General features: G+C 41.3%; 1 protein-coding gene across 6 annotated transcripts in view; it reads right to left on the bottom strand.

The window, feature by feature from the left end:
- The window catches only part of tanc2b (tetratricopeptide repeat, ankyrin repeat and coiled-coil containing 2b), a 156271-nt gene that overhangs the window by 134489 nt on the left and 1253 nt on the right, over nt 1-20529 (bottom strand). For all 6 annotated transcript variants that reach the window (XM_039788514.1, XM_039788517.1, XM_039788516.1 and 3 more), the window contains exon 2: nt 4114-4227. The gene's annotated coding sequence lies outside the window, so the exon portion shown is untranslated. The remainder of the gene's footprint in view (nt 1-4113; nt 4228-20529) is intronic.

Here is a 20529-nt window from a genome sequence, read left to right as displayed (position 1 = left end):
GATTCTCTGCCTCCCATCTCAAGCCACTGAGTCCAGAGGGACCTAATGTGTCCAGCTTCCAAACCACCAGCCTGAAATGTATTAATGACTTGCATGACAATTAGACAAGCTCGTGGCTACAGTATAAGCATTCAAGTCAGAAAACCAGGGCTGTTAACGGTTTGGGTATTTGTGCCGAACCTTCACGGAACGGGGGTCACGGTTCAGTGTTTACAGCCGCACGCAGAATACACAGTGTGTAGAATAAAGCATGTCACGTGGAACCAAAGTTTGACTTCTGCCCGGAAACTTTCAGCCGTACGCCGTTAGCAACATCTACTGAGGTTAGCACAACAATCTGATTGGCGTGCGAGTCAGTCAGTCACAGTATAGCGAGCACAAATGAAATTACAACTACAACAACGGTGACAGTTGTGTATAAGACAGTTAAGGTGTGTCCACGTTGCGCCACCGTTGTAAGGTATGTGAATGGAAAAGCATCCAACATGCTACAGCAAATTCAACGCCATCACCCAGATGTGGCGATCACCACAGCGAGGGAAAAATTTACCGGAGCGCAACTCCTTACCACCGCTGCTTTTTAAAGCAGCCTTTAGACGCAAAAGCAGAAGAGGATAAAACTATTTCTGTAGCATATAGCGTTTGTGGCATATAGCTAAGGTGGGACTATTTGTAACACTCCTCCTAATGAACAAGCTTTATTTTTGATTTCATTTCAATTTAATAGCATAAGAAATACCTCAGTCCCCTGCAAGAGGATTGTGCCTGTCTTTGAGACTTGCACTACTGTCTGTTTGAAATAAAAGAAAATAAATATATCCTTATTAGGGCTGCACAATTTTTTTTTATCGTCATTGCGATATTAACTGGCGCAATAAACACATCGCGAAAGGCTGCGACATATCGTGAAAGACACTGAGAAAATATCAGCAGAAAACTACAATTTCAAATGTAACTGTCATTTTTCTTTAGCGCTGACTTTAATATTCAAGTCAATGTTCAATTTCTTCAATAAAAGAATGTTTGAAATGATTTCCTTTCATTGGTTTTAAATTCAACAAGAAATACGTTGCTTTTTAGCAGCATACTGAAAGCAGCAACTGAATACACTTTAATATCTGTTCATCTATCGCAAGTTATAGATACGTTATCGCATTTCGCATATTCTCCCTTATATCGTGCAGCCCTAATCCTTATGCATTTGAGCTTTTTCCCGCTGTACCAAAGTCGCACCGAACCGTGACTCCTAAACCGGGGTATGTACTGAACCATGACTTCTGTGTACCATTACACCTTGACAGAAAACACAGAGCATTTCTTTTTAAACCAGCTGCATGTTTGAGCAGACAACCTAGTGAGTCAAAAGCACTAGCTGGTTGGTTAATTGTCCCATTAAATAAACATACTACGCTGCTTACTTCACAGGGAGGTTAAGATGCTACTCACCCAGCCCTCTGCGTTCAGGCTGGAATGCAGTGACAAGAACACAATCCCCTCCCTGGCTTCCCACTTCACTCCCAACAGTGTTAGCTGGAATGCATGACTAAGCCAGAGGTAGCCCAACCAGGAATTACCCCAAGTCTCTGTGGGTGAGAGACACACATGTACCCAGCCAAGGTCTGTCTGAGTGTTTTGCAATAGAAAAGACTACACTGCACAAGCCCTCTTGATAAGCAGTGCAGCGAGAAAGCTTCCCAAGCATTCCTCAGTCTTTATCCATCTATCTTTAAAACAAACGTCTGCAGCTTCTGTATTATGTCTGTAAGACAAAGTAATGTGCATCCTACCTGCATCACGTTACTTGTACATTCCAGCTACTTGGAAAAAATAAACTCTTGTTTCATCTGCTCTAAATCTTCGGCCGATTTGTGACTACATGTCCTAACAGAGCCCAAATATAAACTAGCCTACCTACCACCATACATGGATGACTAAAAACCTAAAGTAACCAGATCAAGCCAGGGAGGACAGCTCCTCCACAATTCAAACAGAATTTTCCCTGCCTGTAAATTAGTTCCCGTCACAACTGGCTGTCAGGGTTGGCGTTTGTGGGTTTCAGTGTGTCAGATTTGACACAGCTCCCCTTCAGTAGCTGTGGGCTGTAGCTAACCACCCACACACCCCACTGGGGTCTTCTTCAGATCCCCTTCAACAACTTGACAACACTGATCACTCTCATCATCATCCCCTTGAGCACTCAGCAGAGATTTACAGCCTGGAGCATCTGATTGGTCAAAGCCTGACTATACTATCGGGGAAAAAAACCTATCGATGCATCTGTTTTTACTGAAACAGGAACACGAGGCCTGTAGTGACTACAGCTTCTCTGTGAAAAAATACTGCAAACCACCACCGCCAAAAGCTTCCAGAGGCTAACAGCACATCCCATTTGATGACATGCACAATTGGAGGACTAGACTCCGGTGCTTAATGTGCCTGGAGACACTGTCATGTTTCATCTTTGCACCAGAGCAAAGCCCCGTCAATCACTAACTGACATATCCACACTGCATGCCAAAAGGGACAAGGCAGTCTGTCTTTCGTCCAGGACACTTGCGAATTACAGGATTTGTGCATCTTTGAAAAGATGTAGAGGAACATATTGTATATGTGATGCTGCTTAACAAGAGAACGCTCAACAGAGAGGCTTGCGGAAATAAATTAATTTGTTTCCCAGGATGTGTAATGTGCAGGAGATGAAAAACGAAAAGGTTGTGCGCATATAAACCCAATTAACTGCTCAAACAAAGAAATTCCTTCCTCGCCCTCTAAAATGTGAGTAATGCAGACCTTTGCGCCAGTTTATGGTATGATTATAATTCATGCCACCTCCTAAGCAGCACTCGCAGACTGTGTCTCTTTTGTGTAGCCCCGGCTTTACGGCCGTGGAATCTCAGAGGAAGAAAAGAGCCAGTGTCATGCGGTCAGAAGGCATTTTAGTCAGACAAAAATTTGTGTCAGCACTTTCTGCCAGGGAGCGAGAGGCCAGTGTTCAAAGCCGTTAGCCTCCTTCTCAGAGGAGAGCCAGGGTTTAATGGGACTTCTCTTCCACTCCATTTGCCAGCCTGCATCTCGCAGGCCACAGCTGCATACATGTGAGCCTGCGACTGTCACACTGCATACCTCTCTGCAGCCTTTAACAGCTGACAGAAGTTGTTCATCTTCAGACACATACTTGAAACAGACTACAGACATAATGTGTGGAGAAGACAGTGATTAAACTCTGGTAACGAGACTGCAGAGGTCACACTCAGATATGAACTCCTTACCTTATTTATTCGCCAAGGAAATCATCTAATCGACTCCTGGTGCTGCCAAGGTCATATTTATTCCGATTATGGCAGCACCAGAAGGCCTTTCTCAACAAAAACAAAAAATACTTCTTACAAAATAACTTTGGATCTATTTCAGAGCCAAACAACAATTTCATGGCTGGCCAGTCACAGAGTAATTACATATGGCCCCAAGCCGGCACATCGATCAGTACCCGGGACTTAAAAATAAGATTTTTGACAGACAGCTAAGGCTAAAGCTTAAATTGACTAAATTGTAAAATGTAAAAGTGATTTCTAGTCCATCACGGTAACAGCTTCTTTTGTTTGATGACATGCAGGATTTTTAACAAACATTAATACGGTATATTCAAGACAATTCCTGAAAGTGAATCCATACAGAACTTGTTTTATATGACAAGTTTAAACAACTTCAAGGCCAACAAAGGTTTTCCTAAAATGGAAGATAAAACGCAAAGATGGACCTGACTGTTACCTTAATCTAAAAGGTTAAAACTATTATTTAAAAAAAAAAGGTAGGCATCCCAATTATTAAATGCTGATTTGTTCCTGTATGCATTTTAGGGGTTAGGAAAGAGCAATAAACACACATAAAAAAAAGTCCTGCAAGTTTACATAATGTTTGCATCAGAATCACCCCAAAAAGAATAAATAATGTAAATGCATTCCTGTCCTTGGCCCACTTTCAAAACACAAGGTTGACAATGAATGTATTGTTAACGTCACATGATGACCTCGATGTGTGATGCGTCAATAGGTGAAAAGAGCTCCCGGCTTTATATGCTGGTTCAAGTGGCATGAAACTTGAGAGATGACTCACCATGAGTAGACAGCAGGCAGGTCTCCAAATCCGGCTTTGAGGGCAGTGGGGCGCTACATTTCGCTGGGCTGAACCAAAGTCCCGATCCCTCTCTAGAGGGCACCCAACAGTCTTCTACAAAGGCAACCACAGTGACAGAAAAAAATAAATAAACTTTAACTCAAGGCAAGCAATGGACTGAAAGAGCCCTGTAATGACACACAGCAGAGGGGGCAGACACAATTTGACATCCGGCTCAGTGGTGTGGCAAGTCAATGCAGTGGACTGTCACTGTTCGCTCTGTTCACTGTTGATGATCTTTTTTCTAACAGAGAACACAAAGTGTAGTTGGTGATGCAAACAACGCCGTTTGGGGGTAGCTACAAGGGCTGGTTGTCGAAGGGCGGAGTAGGAAAGTACACAGTTGTCACCCTCTTCAGGGGGAGGATTTGACCTAAAGTGCTGCTTTCAGGAGTTGTAATGTAGAGCCACACAGTCTCTAAACACTCTGACCAAATGTGTCATTATGTCATTAGGTGGCGAGTTAAGGACAAAGGGGGAGAGTGGGGACTGAAATTTCTGTGTGGGAGTCATGAGATAAACACTAAGATGAGTTGTTGAATGTTTGGTTTATTCCTTCTCAACATAATCTATCAAAAGACTTTAGACACTGCGCATCTAAATTGGCATGTTAAGGCTCATTTATGCTCAACGTTAGATACGTATATGGACAGAGCCTTCGGTCTGTACTCTGCGTTCATTTCGTCCGTATTTGTGGGCGTTTTCTGAAAGCTTACGGATACAGAAACGGAGCAGTACCACTGGAAATCACGGGGGCAGTGTAGCAAATAGTTCAAGCGAGACACAACCATAGAACAAGACATTTTTAAATGGTGGAACTTTTTGGAGGAGAGGCGAGTTGGTGAGAAATTTTAAAAACATCTATGTGACGTTACTTCACCCGGGCACAAGAACAAACAGTTGGAATAGCTGGGAGGAGATTGGACAGGAATCACATGTGAGTTGGATGGTAGTGAAGGAAAAGTGGAGATCAGTGCCAGACCGAGTTGTTCCGAGCCCCCTCTAGTGGATGTACTGCTTGACATTCATGCCAACGTAAAGGACGCATGGACGTATGTGGCCACTGGGCAGTGATGGTTTCAAAACACATGTGGCCATTAGGGTTGTGCCGATGGACGATATCATCGTCCATCGCGATTGTTGACCGGCATCACGATGGAGAGCCACCATCGTGATGCCACGCCCCCCACCCTGTCAGACAAACGCTACCTGGACTAGTAACGTATCAGCATGCGGTAACCATGCTCTGCGCCTCGGCTTGGACACAGCTGTCTCGAGCGAGAGAGAAAAAAGCGTTAACGTGGAACGCTATCACACTTTCCTTTATCCCCTCATTGGACTAACTTTGTGGATACTACTGTGTGCGTGCATCAATAAGTAAGTCTGATGACGAGGTTATGTAGGATTTATGAATGTACGTTAGCAACAGTAGGCTAATTCACGAGGGTGCTATTTAATGTGTGAGCTAATACTGCGCATCTGTTCATGTGTAGGGTTGGGTTTCTGTTTATTGAATGAGTTATTCAGTGCTAATATAATCGAGAATGTAGTTTAAACTCAGTAATGGTATATTAGGTTATTACTGTCGCTCTGTTAAAGGCAAACGTTCCACTATACTGTCGTTAAGCAGATCACAGACATCTGATTGAGTCTAGACTTTACGGCACTGTAGTTAAGTGAAAGTAGGTCAAGTTGTTATTTACTGCCCCTACCAGCGCCAGCATTTAATACTGTCAATTTACAGAGGGCATTTAAATGTATGTCATTAGCCCATAGTAGTAGAAACAAATATATCATCGTCCATCATGACGTTTTACTGTAAACATCGTCAACTGCCAATTTAGGGGACATCGCCCAATCCTAGTGGCCATGCAGTCTTTGAATCCAGTGTTTGACATTTATCTTTCATATTCTCTTTCATCCTGTTATAAACTGTGCAATAAATCCTTATAAAGATTGATGCATTGGCCCACAGTTCCAAAAGTGGCCCAACATATGTTCAGGTTTTCAGGCAATTACATAAACACAAGTGGCATTTAGGTTGCTCTATAGAGAACTGATTAGCCAACACCTTCTTAAAGAGGACATTACTTGATTTAAAATTAAGTTACAAAAATAATGTTCCAGTATTTGTTTAACAAACACCAACAGAAAACATCTCCCAGTGTAATTCACAAATTCACTCAAGCTTCACAGGGTCCTTGAACCAACCCTCAATTCTCCCTCTGAAATATCCTCCAGTGTCAATGCAGCTGATTTCTTCATATTCATAAAGGACAAGTAAGACAAAAAAGGAAGCTGTATGTCATTTCTGCACAAAAGAAGTCATCAGACAAAACAGCAAAATAATAATCAAGTTTTCTCAAGGGTGTCGCATGGACTTCATTTTCTAATTATAGTTTGCACATTGCTCTCTGTAGGGAACACTTTATAAGACCTAATCTGAATTTCACACTGAGTTGCCAACACATTAATTAAGATGAGCCAACCAATGGAAGTCTAAATAAGTTACAGCAATTATAATAAAATCTCCATCATTATCGGTTTGATTCTCAGAGTTATTTTTTGTTCGGGGCTTTACAGACTTGGAGGGGGAATTTAAATAGCGTCTGTGAAGCCTTGCTTGGGGTAACATTTGGCTTATTTTAATATAAAGTGAATAGAGTGTTTGTGGAATCCCACAAAGTGATCTTTTAATGAAATGCCATCTCCTCAATCCTACACCATTTATTTTTCTTGATTTCCTTAAAGGTCCTATGGCATGAAAATGTTACTTTATGAGTTTTTTTAACATTAATATGAGTTAGCCTGCCTATGGTCCCCCAGTGGCTAGAAATGGTGATAGGTGTAAACCGAGCCCTGGGTATCCTGCTCTGCCTTTGAGAAAATGAAAGCTCAGATGGGCCGATCTGGAATCTTCTCCTTATGAGGTCATAAGAGCATGAGCAAGGTTACCTCCCCTTTCTCTGCTTTGCCCTCCCAGAGAATTTGGCCCACCCACTTGAAAGAGACATCATGGCTTGAAAACAAGCAAAGCATGGCAGTTGGTCAAAGCCACACCCCCACCCTCCACCTTGCCCCCCCTCTCTCCTCCTTAATAGCATTTAAAGCTACAGACACAGAAATGGCATATCCTGAGGAAAGCTCATTGTGGGACTGGCTCTAGTGGCTGTAATTCTGCACCAAGGCTGAATTTCAGGAAAGAGACTTCAGATACAGGGCTAGATACAAGCCGTTTGCGCCTGTTTCCAGGCGCTAATTGGTCGCAAAGACGGACGTAACCGATGCGGGCTATTTACAAACAGGGCGCACTTGGGTAAAATCGCAGATTGTCTGCCACATGAGCGAGAAGAGACAAGTTACGCTTTCAATATGCGTTCGTGGGAGGGTCGTGGGGAAAGTGGGAGTTCCACCCAAAAAGGTGGGAGGATAAGCGCAAAGTGCACCTAATTATATATTCCGTGGTGTTTACAAAGACTGTCAGTAAGAGCGCGCCTCTATTCTGCGGGGGAAATTCTCCGCCTCTTTAAAGCAGATCTAAACCAGCCGCAGTCGAGTTTCCTCGTAGACCTTTATGCCGCTGGTGAAATGGCAACAGTAATTAGAGCAAGACGAAGACATAGGCGAGGCTGAAAATATTTTTAACACAAGAATCACACTTTGTCAGTGAACACAACATCATTTAGCGTTACAGATCAAGCAGCCATGCAATATTAGAGTTACTGGAAGAAATCAAAGATGAAATTGAATCTCCCACTCAGCGTTCACATCCCATTCCAGCAGTTGTTAAACTCCTCGCTACATTACAAATATTGGCATCAGGATCATTTCAAACAGTCATAGCATCAGCATTGGGAATATCGCAGTCTGCACTCAGCCATATCATAGCACAAGTACCGCTTTGCTACAGCGAATTGCCTGATGGGTGTCAGGGTTGATAAATACTACGCAAAATGTGGAAGCATAGCGTGCGCTATTACCGAACTCGCATAAACGGACGCAGCGCAAACTGCGCTAGTGTTAGTAAATCTAGCCCACAGTATTAGGGGACCACTAAGGCTTATATAAAAGCATCCAAAAAGCAGCATGTAATAGGACCTTTAAATTAAACTTTTCTGAAAAGGTTTGGTTATGCTTTTATATGCGTGTGTGCACGCAAAACTCTTTAATGGAGAAGATAGCTAATGGTTAAAGGCGTGCAGCGTTTGCCAAGGTCGACTCCCCTTGTCATTTGAAACTAGAAGGGTCACAAAGGCCAGGCAGCTGTCCGCCCAGCAGACGATGATTAGAAGAGAGGCATGAGCAAAACACCTCCCTGTGCTATTTGTCTGGTTTACAACGATATGGATTGCTGAAACAAAATCTGGCATACAATGTGAAAAAACGAAACATCCATTGAAATCTCAGCCCCTACAGAAAGCCCATTTAAATCTCAGAATGCGTAATTCTCCTTGGTCCACTGGGTTTCGGTATTATTAACTGAGAAGGCCAGAAATAAGATCAAAACAAATTATGAGACCAACACTCTAAGTCTCCATTTCACTGATAAATATGACATTTAAGCTTCTCCTCTCATCTCCCTCTCAGAGGCCATGAGTGTTTAAGCTTTCATGTAATACAAATGCCTCTGTGTAATGTCTAGCAGTTCATGTTCGCCCTTTGTTTTTACACTGCTTCACATCATGAAGAAACCACTCCTCTTCATCGGTTTCGTATCGTATGGGGATGGGCCAAGGAAGAAGCCATTACATTTTGGAGCAGATCTGAAACACGGGGCGGAACTGCATTTTGTTGTCTCAGTACTTATAACAATGACAATACATTTGAATCTTATAATCAGATTCAGGGCGCCTGGGTAGCACACCTGGTAGAGTGTGCGCCTATATATAGAGGCTCAGTCCTCGCTGCAGCGGCCGCAGGTTCGGTTCCGACCTGCAGCCCTTTGTTGGATGTCACTCCCCCTCTCTCTCCCCTCTTATGTCTAAGCTATCCTATCAAATAAAGGCTTAAAATGCCAAAAACAATGATCTTTAAAATGAATGAAATCAACAACAAAAAAATCAAATTCAATGGATTCCTTATGAAAAAATTTTTTGTCACGTTTACATAAAAAAAATAATTTTTTGTTTTGGATTTCTCTCCTATATTTCTCATTCTTCCCTGTGTCCATAGTAAACATTGTGCAAATTAACAACCTTTTAAATTAACAAGCTCCCAGCAGCAATTTGTTTTTATCTGTAATCTTAAAAAGGTAATGGACGTGGAGAGCGATGCAAGAAACTTCTCCACAGACATGCATCCATAACCCAACTTTGCTTTGCATTGCGTTCAGTGGCTCTTCAAGGTTACTTTGCAGGTGCTTTATCACCTGTTCATGTTCAGCATACAGGAAATCAATCCAGCAGAGGTGTCACTGCCCATTAGTCCATTAGCTAGAACTTCTAACACAGACCTACTCATCAGCAAACAAGACATTTCCCCTAAAATGGACGTGTAAAGTACTGCCGAGGCCAGTTACTCTTTCACGACCCAAATACAATCGCCAATGTAACAGTCTGGGCTTTACCCCCAAACCAACGCAACACTCTTCTTTTCACCTGCTTCAGTATCCTTTAAGCACAGGTGCCCTTTCTTCCTGAACCTTGTGCAAAGAACTTGGCTCATTAAAACATGTTGCTAATGTTGTCGTGTGGGAAGCAAGCAGAAAGAGGCTGAAAAGCACTCCGAACCATCCAAATACAAAAGGTTTTGGACTACCTTGTAAGAAGAGCCAAGGCTGAGAAACACAACCACCTCCAACACCTACTTATACTGCCTCAAATATTTTATCATAAGAAATAAAAATAGAATATCTGAGCAGCAGCCTGGCAGGTGTCTGAGCTTTAAGTGGCAGGTACAGGTTTAAATGACAATGTGTCGGAGCCAATATGCGAGCACGCTGAATTACCAAGGATCGACTTTAAACAAACCTTCTTACCAAACACGTGCCATCTGCCGGTCTATACTCAACAAAGGCAAGCATGATGAAGTCTGCAGTTGCTTTGCAGCCACTGCCGCTATTTTCAGCACTAGCTTGATCTCATTCAGCGTTGATCAAGATGAATGAAACATTCAGGCAAACACAGTGTGAGAGCTGTCCTGGCAGAGGGGCTGGAGACTTCAAAGCGTGGAGAATGGCATATGGTTAGGGAGCTGGTGTTAAAGCATTCCCTAAGATTAGCTTCTTTTTAAAAATCCATCTCATTACAGCAGTTAGTACATCTCATAAAAGAGTGGGGCTACTACTCAGCTCTTAATACTGCAACAGACATGGTAGTGAAGCCTCAAGTGAAATGGGTTCCTCTCTTTCTCTTTGTCCAGATCCCAGATGTACAGCTGGAGGAGGCAGAAAAACTACGGCTGACCAAAAGAAGAACGTATTCATGAAAGAGAGCATGGTTCATTTTCTCCTGCTTTTACATCAACATAAAACCAGAAGTGAAGAAACTGAGAATGTACACATATGTGTTTGTGTTATCTGCCACACACTGACAATTTCACGAACCTACCACTGTGTCATTACCTCCCTTTAGCTCCATGTTAAAAATGTATGCTTCAGGGCCTTTAAATGTCTTCTTGGCTAAATGAAGAGAGGACGTAACATAGCTTCCTTAGAACTGGCACTGACATTCGGTGGGCTTCCAGCTGGATATCAATTAGAGGCTCATTAGGCGTTTAGGGATGGCAGTCCCTCTGGCTTCCTGTCGCCCACTGTGAAACTGGCTGACCCTGACCTTAAGGGAAGGCTGGCGCTCTTTGTATCAGACGTGCTTCCTTCAAATCTTGTGTTCCGGAAAACACGTCGTTTTAAAACCTTTTATAAAAAACATGTGGCCATGGGAGGTGAAGAGGCGAGAGGAAAAATGTTCATGGATCTTCATAACAACATAAATCACTAATAACCAGAGGTGGAATGGAACTAGGAAGTACGTTTGTACATTTACTCAAGTACTTTACTTGAGAACAGTTTTAAGGTACTTGTACTTTACTTGAGTGTTTCCATTTTATGCTACTTTATACTTCACTACATTTATTTGACAGCTTTAGCTACTTTGTAGATTCAGATTATTAATACAAAATATAGATCAACTAATAAATTACGATTGTATTATTATGGATAAAGCTAAAAGATCTGAGTACTTTTTCCACCACTGTCACAAATGCAAAATGCAGTCTTCACCAGTTGGACACCGGAGTTTGGGTTCATTGCAAGAGAAGAATGTGCATTTTGCTGTGAGAAAGTGTAACACGTCATTTTAAAACTCAGTATGAGAAAAACTTCAAAGATTAATCGGATAAAGCTGAGTCAAACAAGAGGGTGAGCTGCTAAACGTGGGAAACCATTCACAGATGGAGAATACATAAGGAAGGCTTTCCTGGATGGTGCAGAGGTTTGGTTTGATGGACTGCCGAATAAAGACACTATCATACTCAGGATTCAGAGGAACTGTTGAGAGGCACATTACTGAAAAACTGACATTACTGGAAACCAGACAGTGTAACACTTCAATTAGTTGTTGACTATTAAATTAATGGCCAACTATTTTGAGGTTTGAGGCATTTTTTATGAAAACAAAAGTAAAAAATCTCAGATTCCAGCTTCTTAAATCTGAATATTTTCTTCTCTCCTCTGTGACAGTAAACTGAATATCTTTGAGTTGTGGACAAAACAAGACGTTTGAGGATGTCAGCTTGGGCTTTGGAAAACACTGGTCGACATTTTCACCATTTTAAAGACCAAACAACTAATCAATTATTCGAGAAACTTATCGGCAGATTAATCAACAATGAAAAGAATCGTTAGTTGCAGCCCTAAGTGTAACTTACTATAGGCACATACACCACCGGTCAAAAGTTTGGGGTCACTTAGAAATTTCCATTCCACTCCATTACAGACAGAATACCAGCTGAGATCAGTTGCATTGTTTTTTGTTTTTTTTAAATCAGAGCAGCAGTTTTCAGATGACATTATGTGCTTAATTGCAAAAGGGTTCTCTACTGTTGTAGAAAGAAGTGGCTGATCTTTAATGCATTATCTACATTGCCCATTATCAGCAACCATTCATCCAATGTTCCAAAGGCTCATTCTGTTTACTAATCTGATATCATTTTAAAAGGCTAACTGAGAAAACATTGGAGAACCCTTTTGCAATTATGTAAGCACATAATGTCATCTGAAAACTGCTGCCCTGGTTAAAAAAAAACAATGCAACTGATCTCAGCTGGTATTATGTCTGTAATGGAGTGGAATGGAAATTTCTAAGTGACCCCAAACATTTGACGGATAGCGTACATTGAAAATAAATGACATACGTGTTAACAAACACCAGTGGCACACAGGTTGTCGTCATCCTTATAAATTGACACTCATCATAGAAAAAGTTCCAACCCCTGCATCAGAATATATCTGATAGACAGTTAAAAGTTGGCTTTTAAAATTTATGGTGATACAAGCGGCCATGTTTGTACAGGAGGACCAAACTCTTACCTCAGAGGCTCCAACAGTTGTCTGAATTACTAGCTCTTTTAGTTCTTTATATTTGCACTCTTGCAGAGTATATGGAAGAGAAATGCATTTAGCTCTGCTCAGTGCTGCATGTTTGCTCACCTAGCCTCATCCAGCTCCTCTTTATTCTTGCCCCTTGGTGTGTAGTTTGGGGCAGAGGAGCATGGAGTATTTTTAGACAGACTCAGAGGGGACTCTATGTTCTGACTGCTACCACAATGAACTCTAGTACCTGAACAAGGACATATTTTATTACCACCCCCCTACCTTAAAAACAAGCCACTGTTGAAGAAAGCCACTCACTGAAACCTGCCCTGGTGCTGTCTGTGTATGAACTCTATCAACAAGGCCAATTATCTGTTCATATCATAGAAAACTGGCAAATCCTTAAAAAGGGTTTAATGCATTTTGAAGAACATATTACAGAATAGTCTGCAATTACACAGAAAAGCAGGATCTTTAAAGTGCTCATATTATGCTCATTTTCAGGTTCATAATTGTATTTAGAGGTTGTACCAGAATAGTTTTATGTAGTTTAATTTTCAGAAAACACCATATTTTTGTAGTACTGCACATTGCTGCAGCTCCTCTTTTCACCCTGTGTGTTGAGCTCTCTGTTTTAGCTACAGAGTGAGGCATCTCACTTCTGTTCCATCTTTGTTAGGAGTCGCACATGCGCAGTAAGTAGCAGCTAGCCAGTCAGTAGCAGAGTATGAGGGCATGCCACGCTAGCAGCTAGGAGAGCATTATAACGTGTGTTACAAAGTGACCACGTGTGTCTCTGAAGTAAAGGCTGGACTACAACAGAGCTGTTAGGAGCAGTTTGTGAACAGTGTTTTCTGTTGGAGATGGTAAGTGCCTTTGGGGTGGACTTTGGGCTTTTTCACTTTGTAAACCTATAACGTGCACAAAAAGATATATGACACAATAAAGGAAAGGGGGAAAAGCCAAAAAGCATAATATGAGCACTTTAAAATACTGCGTTTGACAAAGTGCATTATACTTACATCACATAAGTGCCACCAAGGGGTACAGCACTGTAGATCCCACAGTAAAGCTAGAGTGAAGACTTTTCATTTGCAAGGGACCAAACCCATGCAGCTGCAAGCGTTGTGGTCAGTAATCTGACATTTGGTTGAACCGAGAAAACTGAGTACATCTTTTTGATCTGCATGCACTTTCCTTTTTGAAATTTACAAGTGTGTGCAGCTTGAGTAAAACCATTTTGGCCTTGAGCTAAATACAATAGTTCTTAAAAATAGCCTGCATACTGTGCCACGTAGCATTACAGGGCTCCAGACTGACAGCCTGCAGACCAAGGGCCGCTTCACTTAGCTTTGATTCATTTAATCAAAATGTGTTGTGGGCACTGCATTTAGAATGTTTAGTAAAGCACAGTCAGTGCGTTATAGTGCTTCTTTTGCTACACTTTATTTATGTCCAAGCCTGGAAAATACAATCTTGAACATACACATTTGTGTGCTCTTGAGAATGAAAAAAAAGGGCAGAGCGAGGCAGGGGACAAACACTGGGCTGACCACACAGTGTTTTGACTGGAGACACAAAAGAGGAATTTAAAAATCCAGATTAAGTTTTCAAAGGCATTATACAAAGAACAGATTTTTTTCTCTGTCGAAAATGTCATAGCATAGGGACGTGGAACTGAGCAGATGTAATGAAAACCTGCAGACTCTTTGGCTGCGATGGTGCTAAATGATTTGATATCACAAACATGTTGACAGAACACGACAACAACCTACTGACTACGGATAAGAGACTAAAGTCATCAGCTCACAGAATGTGTAAAAAAAAAAAAACTGGGAACAATTAAAACAATGGTGAAGCTGGCTCTGCCTGACCACACTGTGAACTGGCCTCTCACTGGCTATTCGCTAGGGGTGGGGGGGAAAGCATAGTATCACAATATTTTTTAGTGGCAATACTGTATCGATACACGGATGAGTTTTTTTTTTTTTTTTTTTTTTTTTTTGTAGAAAATTTAAGTGAGGTGAACAAACAGAGAAATGTATCTTTTTAGTTTAGGCAATATTTTTCTTTTGGGGACATCATTTGAAGTTGTAAAAAAAGGTAATAAATTGCAATATATCGCATAATATCGCAATATGTTTAAAATTGCAATACTATCGTATCATGGCACAAGTACCGTGATAATATCGTATCGTGGGGCCTCTGGAAGTTCATTCTTGAACTTGAAAACAGTTGTTGACAAAAGAGTCTGCAAGTTACGCAATGGAGAATTAAGGTTGTTTCTGTATCCTCTTCAGCTGTTGGACTGGTATAATTTTTCAGGGTTTTTTTTGTGAATACAAAGAGTATCATTGAAAACAGTGCTGGCACAAACTCAAAACAATGCTACTTTTCATAACATCTTTTTCTCGTACACTCCTACACTCATCGTCACACCCTGTTTTATCACACAAAGCCAATGGAAGCAGCTGTATTAACAACAACGTGTCCATTATGTTCTACAGACACAGAAATGCCTGGCAAATTATAATGGAGTTAACCCATTAATAGCACTTCACATTACAGAGCGGAGGCCCATCTCCCACTGCTAACCGCACACCACACACACACAGAGGAACAGTGGCGCTATTTAGACGTGACAGAGCACTAGTGTTTCAGTTGACAACTTCATGCTGGCCCACAGATCACATTTAAAAAGCCTTGGCAGCAGCAGTGTCAATGCACAAGCATTACGTAGATGACATAGTGGTAACCCTATTTGTCTTGTGCTGAACCTAATAAAACACACGGTTCAGATGCACAGCTTTCATGATGGATCCTTGGCAATCTGCTAATAGTAACACCAGATGTTGTGAGCAAGGAGAAACCTTGAGAACACAGAGATGAGCACAACACTTGGATGTGCACAGAAGGAAACAGATGAAGAAACTACCTGGTGGGAGCAAAACTATGCATATAAAATGTAGAGGTCACTGGTTGCTCCCAACAACACTGGCCAAGTGAAGGTTGTTGATAGCATAGTTGTTGCTCCAGCTATGAGACACAGCTTTCAAGCCTGATGAATACTCTGCCATTCATCTGCCATCAACAGATGGGGTCGGCTCAAGCAGCTGCCTAATAGGCTAACGGGAAGATCCTCCCAGGAGGAAAGTTTTGAGTGGCAAACTGACTAGATACAGCCGCCTAGCCATCTTTGTTAACTAACAGCCTAGTCATCTTGGCAGAATCGAGTAATGTCATGTACTTTTAAGAGGTAGCACACATACAGGAATGCATGTAACACTTCCACTTGTCCAGAGAGAAGTGATGAACTTGATTTCATTAAAGCTGCACTGCAGCAGAGACTCCAGTAACTGCCAATATGACAGTGCAAACTAAGGGGAAATGTGTAGAAATGACTTCCCAGGCTCAGCAAGAACAGGCCTCTACTCCCAGGCTATTTTCACATAGATTCATCAGTTTGAACATGTCGTTACATGTCAGCATCTTTCCGGCCTTATTAGCTTTTTAAAAGATAATTTTCTTCGTCCAAACAAAAGAACACCACTTAAATTTCGTCTGCAGGGCATTCAAAGGCCACTTAAGCTACCAGCTGTGCTCCATTTCCACCAAGTTGCTTTCCCCCGTTATTTATTGTTCGCATTGCAAACACAGAACACAGTGACCAGCAAGTCAATTCTGATTATGATGATCATGATCATGATTAAGTAGTAGTCTTATTAGTTCTGTTGTTTGGCTTCCACAGGTACATGTTCCACACACCGCACAGCAGACACAGTTATATAGTGCATTTATTAATGCTAATGACATGATGTACAAATCAGAGGTTTTTACATGCTTTATAAATCAGCTGTAGTCTTTAATGGAGAAGCGTGGATAAAAAATAAGCAGTAAAGAAAACATCACAGGAAGGTATACATATCAGACTTGTATTATATTCTCTCCTTTAAACAGCAGATCTTATAACACACCTTCTCTTTTGGGACATATAATAGTGTGGTAATAGTTACAACACTTCTACTATATAGACATGGCAACTGAACACATGCTTCTGCCAGATATACAAAATACAATGCTGTGAAAAGCAGGCAGACTTAAATATTAAGTCAAAGAATTCCAAACCTCAAGTTATAATATATTGATGCAGTGCTCCCATTTATTGTTATGAAACCATAACTAGGCCTACATATCATAATAATAGCCTCCCTTGTATGTAGCAAACGAAAACACTAAAGCCCTTTGATCCTGCGCTGTATTTCTGGTTGAGCTGCTGGATTCTTTTTTAAAAGGTGTATATATCCAACGTCTTTGAAGAGAAACATGTACAAGAAAAACAAAAAAAGTCTCACCAGCACCTTCAAATCTACCCTGGTTGGGCTTTATTTTATTTTTATTTTTGAAATATACTGCCACATTGTTGTCGTGGTTTTGATGGAATCACTTTATTGCAATAACAAAGCCACAGAATAGGTATATGAAGTGGTATTTGGGGACAAATAATACCAAAACAACCTCAATTGTCTGAGGCTGAACTGCAGCAAGAGGGCTGATTGCTAACACAAACTCAAAATCAAAATCTTCATCCAGTCAAAGGCGGTGTGGTACAAGTAGGTATAAGAAACAGTCAAAATGCACCCATCAGAACTCAATGAATGTCACCGACTCCCAGCAGTACAGGAGACAAAAGAGTAGCAGCAGCTAACCACAGCTTTATTCCTCTGACAGCAGGGCTGAAAAGCCAAGATGAAACGGTCCAGCTTACCTCCGGTTCCATTCACTAACAAGAAAGAATGAGGCGCTAAGAAGACGCCTTTTTCGCATCATTATTACATAATCAAAGGGCCACACCAAAATGAGGGACATGCCTGGGGAGAATAAGTCCCTCATTAAAGGAGTTCAGTGCACCGGTGTCTTTTCCAAATGAGGCAATTTCGGAGTTTTTACGGACAATCATGAATATCTTTATTCACAGATTTCTCGACTTGTTAAAGCTGCTGCTGGTGTTTTCTGATATAACTCAATTGTGTATGACGCCGTTGCTGTGGTTCCCTTCGCCTTGTATAATATGACTGCCTTGCCCACTCTCAGGTTTCGGTATTGAGTTACTGGTCAGGAAAGAAAATAAATGATGACTGAAATATCAATTTGAATTCCCTTTGCACTGCTTTTTTTCTAAACTGATGATAACACTATTCATACTGCAACACACACACATACTGTACATGCACATATTCATATAAAACTGAAAAGCCAAGCATTTCCCCCCCCCCCCAATAGGCTCCCTAGTTTCCTTGACTGCTTTCCCTGATTAAAACACCATAAAAGAGAGCCATTTCCCTCAGCGCTGAGGGAAATAAATCAAAACATCCTCGAGTATGACACCTTTATTCCCTGTACGGGAAACAATCTCACATTTTTAGAGCTGATAAGATTTAGAAAGTGACGCCCAGTGCTGTTATGGAACACACCAAAATAACCAAAATAACTGTTTTACCTCATTAAACAACAGACTTTTCCATATCTGAAGGAGCACTCAAACACTCTTCTGCAGTAAGAAGTCTCTTAATTAACTCCAACCACTTTAAAGAATACAAAGTGCAGTGTCATATTTATTTGTTACTAGTATAAGTTGTATAAAACTGTCTATAAAAAGTGCTGGTGACACTTCAAAAGGGAAATTTAGAGTTTAAACTTTAACAATATCAATCTATTGTTTTATTATTTTATGACAAATGCCTTTCTGATGTAACCACTGTGTCTCACCCTGCCTTGTCCACTGCTGATTTTCACCAGTGATTTTCTACATTTCCAAGAATGACTTTCATAGGCCACAGATTAAGAATGTGCTTGAACATTGTAGCAGTGGGATTCAGTAAAACGAGCAATAGCCATGCTGAAACAAGTGGTTTTCTAGTAAGTAAAAGAAATGTCCTGTGGCTACATTACACTATGTTCTATCTCCATTATTGTCAGTATAGAGAAAATGGTAACTACAGTATGTGTCTTCTACAGTGGATCTCCTCTTGTATCAACAAGTCTTCCAAATTAAACACCAAACTACGTTGTTTGTCTGTGCCCTCTGTAGTGACAGAAGCATTTTATGATCTGATCATTTGTCTGTGCCTTCCAAAACTGTTACAAATCACTATTTCTTTTAGTGATCTGACGCCATAGTTAAGGTTTAGGCACAAAGAAACACCTGGTTAGGCTTAGGAAAAGATCATGGTTTGGGTTAAAATGACTACCTTGTTAAAAGGGATAGTTTGGATATTTTAAAATGGGGTTGTATCCAAACTAACCCTTTAAAACACCAAAGTCACACAATAACACAAACTAACTAACCGATCAAGGCAGGGGTAGAGCAGCAACTCCTGTGTTCTGCAACGTAAAATGACTGTTTTTGTCAAAGGAGTCTGGTGGCTTTGAAAAGACAAGAGAGCATAGATAACGGCTTCAGATCCTCGTTGGAAAGGGCTGTCTGACAGCAAGGTTACGCAGTGTAACCAGCATAAAACATGACTAATCGACTAAAGAAATCTAAGTTGACTAACACCAAAACGACCGATTAGTCGACTAATCGACTTAGAGGGAGCAGCCCTAGTAGGCTGAGTCCTTGGCAGCGACCTGGGTTTGAATCCGACTCTCTCTGTGTCTCTGTGTCTCTCTGTGTCTCTCTCTGTGTCTCTCTCTGTGTCTCTCTCTGTGTCTCTCTCTCTCTCTGTGTCTCTCTCTCTCTCTCTCTCTCTCTCTCTCTCTCTCTCTCTCTCTCTCTCTCTCTCTCTCTCTCTCTCTCTCTCTCTCTCTCTCTCTCTCTAGCTATCCTGTCACTTAAAAAGGCCATAAAGCCCAAAAACTTATCTTAAAAAAGTTAATCCTGCATAGTTAATAGTAACAATTTTGATCTCAACAATCAATTACATTTTATCTGGTGCAATACAGGCATGGTGAGTTTAGTGTGTTTTGATTCAACGATTTGAGGCATGTTTTATTCATACGGTGCATTTCTTAAGTACAGCGTGAAACTGAAGGCTGTTTTCTGTCAACTTAAGTTGCACCAATTTGCTGCAGCAGATTTTTTTTTTGTGCTAACCTTTGGCCTGTCAGTGAGCGTGACAGGAGGGACTGAGTTGGCTCAGACTGTGGAAAACAAGGCCTTGTCACACCCCCCACCACCACCACCACCACCCCTGAGCAGAGAGTGATAAGCACTGAAAGACAAAAGTTTAGGGTTGGTCATCTAAAAACAAAACAAAAAAAACATCATGATCTCAGAATGGAAAACCTCCTGACTGTGAACTCACACGTGTGTGTCAGGAGTGGGATAGCAAGAGAGAAGCAAAACTAGCTCATGTCATTGATGTGATGAGAGAACGCCTTAAGGATGTCTTTTATCTACGCCGAGCCGAGCTGACAACCAAGAACTTGAATTAAAAAAAAGTACAGCGAGATCACAGTCATCTCCTGCCTCATACAAAAACCATGAGAACTGGAACCTAAATCTTACCAGTCTGCAGACCTATTTTTATGATAAATGCTTTATCACAGCAGTTCTCTGGATGCCATAATGGCATAGCTTGCGATTTAAGCGGTGTGTGTGTGTGTGTGTGTGTGTGTGTGTTGTGTGTGTGTGTGTGTGTGTGTGTGTGTGTGTAAACTATGCCCTAAAAATTACATGTTTTTCTGTGACAGTTTTGCCATTTTACAAACCTGCACCATGTTTAATCCTAACCACATAACTGAGAAACAGAAAACATCTAAAACAACTTCCAAGGTTTTCACATCCAAAGCAGACTTCCACCATATAGGGTGCTAAATGGTGATCA

This window comes from Perca fluviatilis, chromosome 21 (genome assembly GCF_010015445.1).
Source record: "Perca fluviatilis chromosome 21, GENO_Pfluv_1.0, whole genome shotgun sequence".
NCBI classification, from domain to species: domain Eukaryota; kingdom Metazoa; phylum Chordata; class Actinopteri; order Perciformes; family Percidae; genus Perca; species Perca fluviatilis.
The sequence above is the reverse complement of the archived record's forward strand: the minus strand, read 5'-3'. Positions and strand labels throughout refer to the sequence as shown.